This window comes from Kogia breviceps, chromosome 15 (genome assembly GCF_026419965.1).
Source record: "Kogia breviceps isolate mKogBre1 chromosome 15, mKogBre1 haplotype 1, whole genome shotgun sequence".
Lineage (NCBI taxonomy): Eukaryota > Metazoa > Chordata > Mammalia > Artiodactyla > Physeteridae > Kogia > Kogia breviceps.
Genome location: NC_081324.1, coordinates 21589125 through 21598309, shown reverse-complemented (window position 1 = coordinate 21598309; position 9185 = coordinate 21589125). Strand labels below are relative to the sequence as shown.

Sequence of the window (9185 nt, the reverse complement as noted above, 5' to 3'; positions counted from 1 at the left end):
ACTAAAAACTAAGTATTTACCTTGAAATGAACTGACAAACAGAAAAAAAACAAATTATGAAAAATGCTAATCATCTAAATGGATCCACATCTACCCTTTGTGTCTGCTTCATACATTGTACCTACCCACACCACTCCAAAAAATGTTCAGGTTATTATGTCCCAAAGTAATTTATTCTTGAATTACTTTTTTTTTTTTTTTTTTTTTTCCGGTATGCGGGCCTCTCACTGTTGTGGCCTCTCCCGTTGCGGAGCACAGGCTCCGGACGCGCAGGCCTAGCGGCCATGGCTCACGGGCTTAGCTGCTCCGCAGCATGTGGGATCTTCCCGGACCAGGGCACGAACCCGTGTCCCCTGCATCGGCAGGCGGATTCTCAACCACTGCGCCACCAGGGAAGCCCTTGAATTACTTTTAAAGAGAAACTGCTCTGTAGTGTATAAGCTACTTAGGTCTATACATTCTAGAATGATGCACTTCCATTGTGCTAGCTCTCAAATTTGGAAATCTCCTCAGGCTCAGTCTCCTTTTAAAACCTTTCCAAATAAACAATTAGAATTTGTGATCCCTAGATTCAAAGACAGTACAGGTTATATGACACCTCCTTTTTTTGGATTAAATAAAAGCCACAGGATTCTGAGTGGCTAAAAACTAAATCTGAATTATTTGTGTCTGCATTGAGTAAACATATTTTTAAGTTCATTCTGCTGGACTTCATTAACTACTTCAGGTTCTGCAGGACTCCTCTGAACCCTTGCCATGGCAAAGCTTATCCCTTGAGTTAATCCAGCTTGGGTAATATTAGCAACCTGGACCATGGAACTTCGAATCTTTGCAAAGGGAGAGACTGCTCTGCTGCTACAGCTCTCTAAAGGAGAAGGAGTTACATGAAGCCCTCTCTCAAGTTCAAGTGTGCCAGATTCGGAGCCGGGGGTCTTTTGAGATACAACTGAATGCACTGGTTCAACTGACAAAAGCTGTGGGCCTGTTGCAGAAGAAGACACATCTAATTGAGATGGTAGAGAAGGTATCTGTTCCATTGATTCAAATTGCGTTTCTTCATTAGAAATTTGATTGGTCATTTGATTTCCTTCCTCACTAGCCTGAGAAACAGACCTGGTTTCTGATAGCTGGGTCATTTTGTTTTGTGCATCTTGAACAAATCTGTGGCAATAAATATCCACGGGCTTGGCAAAGCCAGTCAATGTTGTTTATGTTGTCAGCAGAAAGGACTTTTCTTCAGAGAAGACTCATAACCTTTTCCAAGCCCACTTTCATGAGCAGTAGTAACCTCTGAAGGAACATGAATGCTAATATCAGTGTTGCTAATAGACTGGGATCGACTGCCTAATCGAGGTATTGAAGCAATAATACCACAGCTAGGAAGCACGTAGTCTACTGGCCCTGCATTCTCTAAAGAGTTAGCTAGCTGCCTGTCTTCATCAGACTTGGAATTTGTAAGGAGTTCATCAGAGTGGTATGAGTCATTATCTGAAGACATTTCCCCATCTGACTGCCTGGGCTCTATTATCCATCATACTAGTGTTTTCTTCCATGGTTTCAAGACTACTATCTGATTCCCAAAGATTTACTTTAAGTTTGGTTTTAGAGAGTTAACTTTCATTTCAGGTTTTGTAAATTTCCCTAGCTTTTGTAGATTGCCAATATTTATATTGGCTTTGGTCTGTTTCACTTTTTGATTTAGAGATGAAAATTTGCTCATTAAATTTATTTTTCCCTGGGCCAAAGAGCCTTGGTTTTGAGATCTGATGCCAATGATGACTTCTTGAGGTTTACTGCTCTTCCTCTCAAGCTTTCTCTCTGTTATAGGTACATCTAATCCCATGGCTTGCTTGGTGATCTACACCATCTCTGCAGTGCACTGAAGGGTATCTTTTCCGTCCTCTACTGGATCGCGCACTACAGCTCTCAGGGTGTGGAAATAGCCACTTGCTTCTTTATATCTGTAGTGCAGTCGCATGCAGGAGAACTTTGCCTTACCAAAAAGAGTGGGTTCAGGACCTATTTCAGCTTTTTCCAGGTCTTCTGGACCTAGTCATTGATACTGGTTTACTTTGTCAATTTCATCGTCATAATAAGCTACATAGTAGGCAGAGGTAGAAAGCAGCAACAGCACATCCACATCTCTGTGAGTTGCATCAATAAAGGTGCACTCTTAAAACTGTTGCTTGGGGCTTCCCTGGTGGCGTAGTGGATGAGAGTCCGCCTGCCGATGCAGGAGACACGGGTTCGTGCCCCGGTCCGCGAAGATCCCACGTGCCGCAGAGCGGCTGGGCCCGTGAGCCATGGCCGCTGGGCCTGCTCGTCCGGAGCCTGTGCTCCGCAACGGGAAAGGCCACAACAGTGAGAGGCCCGCATAACACACACACACACACACACAAAAAAAAAAAAACTGTTGCTTGAGCCAAGCCTTAAAAATTACCTCATGACACGTATTTTAATATGAAATTAATTCTAAACCTACGAATTAGTGTTACTTTATCCTAGCTTCTATTTTGACACTAATATTTGCATGGGTCAAACATGATCGCAGTCAAAAGCATTTTGTCCAGAACGAAAAGCACTTGGAACGTAACAGGCGGTCGAGAAAAACGTCAGCCCTCCACCCTGCCCCGCATTTTTACCAAAGTATAAGCTGCAGTAAATAGTTAATTTCCCTCCCCGCCACCGTCCACCCCCACTTAAACAGAAAAAATCCCCCAAAACAAAAAATCCACACTTTTTTTTTTTTTTTTAAACACGGACAAGAAAAAAAATAAAACCGCTTTCAGGGCTTCCCGGCCAGGCCTGCAGCTTGGAAGCAAGGGCCGCGCTCCTCGTTTTTCTCTTCCCGCCAGTCAGGCATCCCCTCCTTCCACGCGATGAACACGAACACCGCCAGCACCGCATGCAGCCTCGCCACCGCGACAGTGGTCGCGTAAAAGCCACCGTCATCAGGGGACATTAACAGGAGGCTTTGGAAAAGCAGTAATTTACGGGACAAATACAACCTCACAGGAACTTTAACCATAAGTCCTGCAAAAGGGAGAAAAATCTTGAAAGTCTTCAACAGGATGCCTGCCTTCGGGCTGGGGCTCTCGGCAGCGTTGCCCGGGGCGTTCGCCGGCCACCGGGCAGTCTGAGGAGGCCGGTGGGAGCACGGCCTCGCGTCAGTCCGTCCTTGCGTCCGTCCGTGCGTCCGTCCGTGCGTCCGTCCGTCAGTCCACCAGGCAAAGCTCAGTCAGAGCCGCCTGCACCAGACCTGACGCCTGAAGCGACTGCGGAGACTGGGGGCCACTGCCTCTCTCTCTCTCTTTTTTTAATTGAAGTCTAGTGGATTTACAACGTTGTGTTTTTTTCAGGTGTACAACGTAGTGATTTAGTTACACACACACAAATATATATACACACACACATATATATATTCTTTTTCAGATTCTTTTCCATTGTAGTTATTAAAAGATATTTAATATAGTTCTCTGTGCTATATGTTTATTTCATTTATTTTATACATACATTTAGTTCATTTATTTTATTTGTGGTGGTGTGTATCTGTTAATCCCAAACTCCTAATTTATCCCTCCCCTATTTCCCTGTTGGTAACCACAGATTTGTTTTCTATGTCTGTGAGTCTGTTTCTGTTTTGTAAATAAGTTCACTTGTATCATTTTGTTCAGATTCCACATATAAGCAATATCATATGAAATTTGTCTTCTTCTGTCTGACTTACTTCACTTAATATGATAGTCTCTAGATCCATCCATGTTGCTGCAAATGGCATTATTTCATTCTTTTTATGGCTGAGTAATATTCCGTTGTATTAATGTACCACATGATTTTATCCATTTATCTGTCGATGGACATTTAGGTTGTTTCCATGTCTTGGCTATTGTAAATAGTGCTGCTATATACATTGGGGTGCATGTATCTTTTTGATTTAGAGTTTTCTCTGGATATATGCCCAGGGGTAGAATTGTTGGATCATATGGTAATTCTGTTTTTAGTTCTTTTAAGGAACCTCCATACTGTTCTCCATAGTGGCTAGTGCCTAGCCTCTTTTAATAAAAATTGGCTGATATTTTTGAGCCTTTAGTATGTGTTAGTCACTGTTCTGAGGGTTTAACATGCAATCTCACTTCATCTTCACAAGGGCTTTTTGAGGAAGGTATAGTCTTAAGCTCCATTTTACAGATGGAAAACTAGGGAGTACAGATGATATTTGCCCAGAGCCCCGCATCTAGGGAGTGATGGGGTGGGGTTCAATCTAGGCAGTCAGCCAACAGAAACTATACTATTAACTAGAGATTTCTGTGAGTCCCTGAATGTAGGTATATGGGTAGTTCTGTACACCATGAAGTGACTTGATGGGCTGAGTGAAGGCCACCTGCCCATAACTTTCTCCCTGTGCAAGTGTCATGATGGTTCAAATCTACCATATTGGTTTCCTAGGGCTCCCATAACAAATTACCACAATCTTGGCAGCTTAAAACATGTTTGTTCTTTCATAGTTCTGGAGGATAGAATTTGGAAATCAGATGTCATTCGGGGCATACTTCCTCTGAAGGCTCCAGGGGACTTTCTTGTCTTTTCTGCCTTCTGATGGCCCCTGGTGTGCTGTGACTTACAACAGCATCACTCAGTCCCTGCCTCCATCTTCACATGACCTTCTTCTCTGTCTCCTCTTCCTCTAAGGCACCCGTCATTGGATTTAGGGCCCACCCTAAATCTAGGATGGTTTTGTCTCAAAATCCTTAACTATTTACATCTGCAAAGACCTTATTTCCAAATAAGGTCATGGGACACTACACGCATCACTTAAGATATATTCTTTTAGATTTAGAATCACTCTGTCCAGAGTCCAATTTTAACAATCAAAAAGTAGCAAAGACTTTTTGTGAATGGATGTGTTTTGGGGTCATTTATTCTGGGACTACAGCAAACCAGGAGTCTTGAAAGAAGACAGGAAGTGAAGATGAGACACAAAAAAGGGCAGATGAGAGGGAAGGAATTGAACACAAATTTCAGTTTATTTGTAGTTTGGGTAAAGGTTTTGCTGAGAGTATATTCTCTTGAGTGGCCTTCATAGAAGGGGATAGAAGAGGCAGTCAACCACCCAGTGAAAACCTCCGTCTACCAGTTTTCTAACATGAGCTCTAACTTGCACTGGGGCCTGCATAATTTTTTGAAACTGTGTTCAGAAGTACAGATTGTAAATCTCACTTGCAGCAACAAAAACAATTTCTAATTGCATAGAAAGCAAACTGCCACCAGCAAGGCAAGTCCACTGCCTCCTCATTTTATGGAACATGTAAATTGTCTATTTTACTCTTAAACCTCCAAAACGTCAGTTTGCAGAATCCATCTGGCTCTCTCCAAGAATATTTTTTGGAACATTTTAGAAAAAGCACTGCTCAATGACTAAGAAGGGATAGTACTGAACATGAGACCAAAACCGTATCCCACTGAGATCTCAGTGACTGAAGGCCAGCCTTTTACGTCTCATTGCCTCGGTCTCTCCATGAGCCAAATTACCTCCCAGGGTTCCTGTGAGTATTACAGATACACATTTAGACAAAAGCAGGCAACCTCAATGCCAAGAACGTGTAGGGAGCTCTGTGTGTAGTTGCGTGACTAACTGCATATATGTGCCATGGTGGGAGGCGTGACCATCTTTCTAAACAGGCAGGGGTTTGTACCATGTCTAAGAAGCAGGTCTTGTGTGGTAAAATATCTCCAGTGCCCTCATCCTTGTACTGTACAAGAGGCTCCAGAGCTAGCACTGAAAAGTGTTAAACTGGGAAGTGTACTGTACTGAGTTTGCAAGTGTTAAGAGCGTCTGGATTTTAAACTGATGAAGATCATGCCGAGTTAAATGACTTGCCCAAGGTCGATGATTGCATTATGCCGTTTAGATTAAAATGGAAAGACTTGTATTATAATGTTCATTCATCCAGCATTCATTCCAGTATCCTACCTTCAAAATAAGTCCTAAATCCAATCACTTCCTACCATCTGTACCACTACTGGCCTTTTCCAAAACATCATTCTTCCTGCCTGAGTTTTTGCAATAGCCTTTTAGCAGTTCACACTCTTCCTATCCTTGTTCATCCCCCAGCCTCTAATCTGCATAGAAATCTGAGTTATCCCTTTAAACTGTTAGGTTATGTGCTTCTATGCTCAGAACGTTCAATGGCTTTTTGCCTTACCGAGAGCAAAAGCCAAAGTTTCTTAAATGCTCTGCAGTGCCTTGCCCAATCTGGTCTAGTCTCCTACCTTCCCCTGCTTTATTCACTTCAGTCCAGCCATACTCACTTCTTTTCTATTCTTTGAAAATGCCCCAAATGCCCTTATTTCAGGACCTATAGTGCTCTTTTTTTTTAAGGCAGCCTCAAGTCTTGCTCCATCTTCTCCTAAAAGTCTCGGGTCTTCCCTCACAGCTCTTTATAAAGTAGCACCTCTCATACCCTTAATCTTCACCTACACTTACCCTAAATCATTGCTACCTATAGCATTTATCACTTCAGGATATAATATATATTGATTTACTTTTCATTGCCTGTATCTCTCTTAAAAATGTGAGCTTCATGAGATAGAGTCTAGGACTGTTTTTCTACTTCTGTATCCCCAGTACCTAGAAAGGTGCCTACCATGTAGTGGAAATTTAATAACCCATTAGGTAATTGAATGACCCCCATTTCCTTGGACCTAATGGGAAATGACAGTACTGCCTTTGCTTTACTTTCCTTAGGGTTCTCTCTGTGTGTATGTGTGGGGTCATATAAAGTCCTAGAAATGAAAGAGCTTCATTAACTGTTAAAGTGCTGTACACAAATGTGAGATAAGTTATTATTTCTAGTCTATGGTCTCAGGTGATTCTAGAGCAGAACTTTGCCTTGAATTCAAGAGAGTGGGGTGGCATTCCCCTGGATAACTTTGGGATACACTGAATTATAAGCTAATTTAAAATATTAGAATCTGTGGATTTGTAAAAGAATATAAAAGTTAAAATAAGCCTAAATTTAAATTTGATATTTAAATTTGTTTCAGCCCATCCCTGACATCTAGCCTCTGCTTGAATGCTCCAAGTGGCTGGAGGTGATTCCGCTCTTCTTTAAGGCAATCCTTTCTGGTGATGGATATTGTAGTTGCTAGAACATTCTTATCTGTGGTAAGTTGGTATCTGCTTATCTGTGACATCCACACAGTAGTTCCCTTCCCCCCAGTCCCTGCTGCTGAATCCATGTGGAAATCTTCTATTTTGGCCCTCCAAGGTTTCTCTCTCAGCCATCTGTATCAGTTCAACTTAGGACATACCTCTTCCCCCACTAGAAATCTGAGGACTGCTGCTTTCTGAATACACTAGACCATTCTGACAAGAATGGCAATGATCATTAAAGCTACAGTTCAGGAAAAACGTGTGCCAGCTGCCTCCCCTCCCATTAGCTTGTCATTTCCTTGTGCTACTTTACTGCTTCCATGACAGGGACATACCAACTATCAGACATTTCCTCCAGGTCCCCATTTCGTCTCTCCTCAATTGCTCCCAGTTGTAACCACTTAATTTCTTGCTTACTTCTTTGCCCTGATGCTCTCCCAACCCTCCTCTCACTATCTGCAGGAGGAGAAATTGTTGTTCACCTCCTACCAAAGTGGCCTGATTCCCCCACTGATTTTCCTAGCTCTGACAGTAACTGGCTCTGTGACCTTGAGAAAGTCACATCTTCTTTCTGTAACTGGCTATTCTCTCAGGTCTTCCCCAGATCCGAAATGTTAAATTTAAAATTCTGAGTGAATCCTTGTTCTAAAAATTAGAATGAAAAAATGCTTAGACTCAAACCTGGTTAAGAATTTAACTGAATCAATACTTGAACATGCATCAGGGGCCATAAGTGTATGGTTCTAGACACTAATGTGGGTACAGAACAATCCTGACCTGCTTTCAAACCAATTAGTTTTCCTAGAGAAATAGATAAGATGTGTGAAACAAGAAACATTAATTTTGGAATTAAATTCTACTTGGATAAATCAAAAAGTAAAAAGTGATAGAAAACTGTTGGCTGTCTATCTTGGAAATTTGAATTTCGTATTGATTCATTATGGCAAGGCTTACTGGTGAAAGGCACAGAATTTAGAATCAGAGTGCCTGGTTCTAAAACTTAGTCCCCTTTTCACTAGATAAGTGGAAAAGGGCCACATTATTTGATTTCTCTATTGCTCAGTTTCTTTATTTGAAGATAGGTATGATAAGATTACTTTGTAGATTTATTGTGAGGATACATGCAGTAATGTATACAGTCCTGGGCAAAAGCCTGCACATAGTGTGTGTCCATTGAGTGGTGTCCATTGAGTGGTTGCTTTTTCTATTCTTGTTGGTGTCCTTAATCCCTTTATTTCTTAGAGTCTGTGTTGTTTTTCCTTTGATATCTGTTCTCCTCCTTTACTAGTGTTTCTAGTGTTTCATACAGTCCTTACGATCTCAGTGCTTGAAGTTCTAAGATACTTTCAGAGTATGAAAAAGCTCAGCACATAATTTGCAATTTTGGAAGACTTGTGGTAAAGTTGGTGGAGTCATAAGCTTGGGGATGGAGGTGTAAGTCCTAGGATATGATGGTAGCTTAGGGTGATTTAAATTATGTAAACAGAAAAAAATCAAGTCCCCATAAAAGATATGTTATTATTTCTTTTTTCTTTGAATTATTTTGTATTAAACAAGAACAGCAGGACCTTTTTTATATTTCAGGCAGAAGAATTGGGTTGGCTAAATATGGTCACGACTCTTTTGTGGAGGATCAGAGATTTTTCTCCTTTTATGATTGAAGACATACTACCAAAGAATATAAGGAAAATACCTTAATGCTAGATGCATGTTATTCAAGGTCCTGAGTATGGCATCATAGTAATTTTGTTGAAGAAAGGAAAGGGTAACCATAACATTCAAGTTTAGGCACATATAATGGTCTTCTAGTCAATGGTGTGTACACTAGAAACGAAATATTCTGTTTCTGGATGTTGGTCTTTCTTGTTTGAAGATTATACTGCTTTGACCCAGTTTCTAGCCTCTCTTTGTCTCTGGGTGAGGAGAAAAGTCTCATTGTTTAGTCAGTCTCCCTACATCCACAATTGCATTAGTTGGTTGTATTGACAATGGCGCAAAACCTCCCTACAATAAGAATTCTACACTTCCACTC

General features: G+C 41.4%; 1 pseudogene; it reads right to left on the bottom strand.

The window, feature by feature from the left end:
* Positions 1–659: 659 nt before the first annotated feature.
* The window catches only part of LOC131742789 (phosphatidylinositide phosphatase SAC2-like), a 61014-nt pseudogene continuing 52488 nt past the window's right edge, over positions 660–9185 (bottom strand).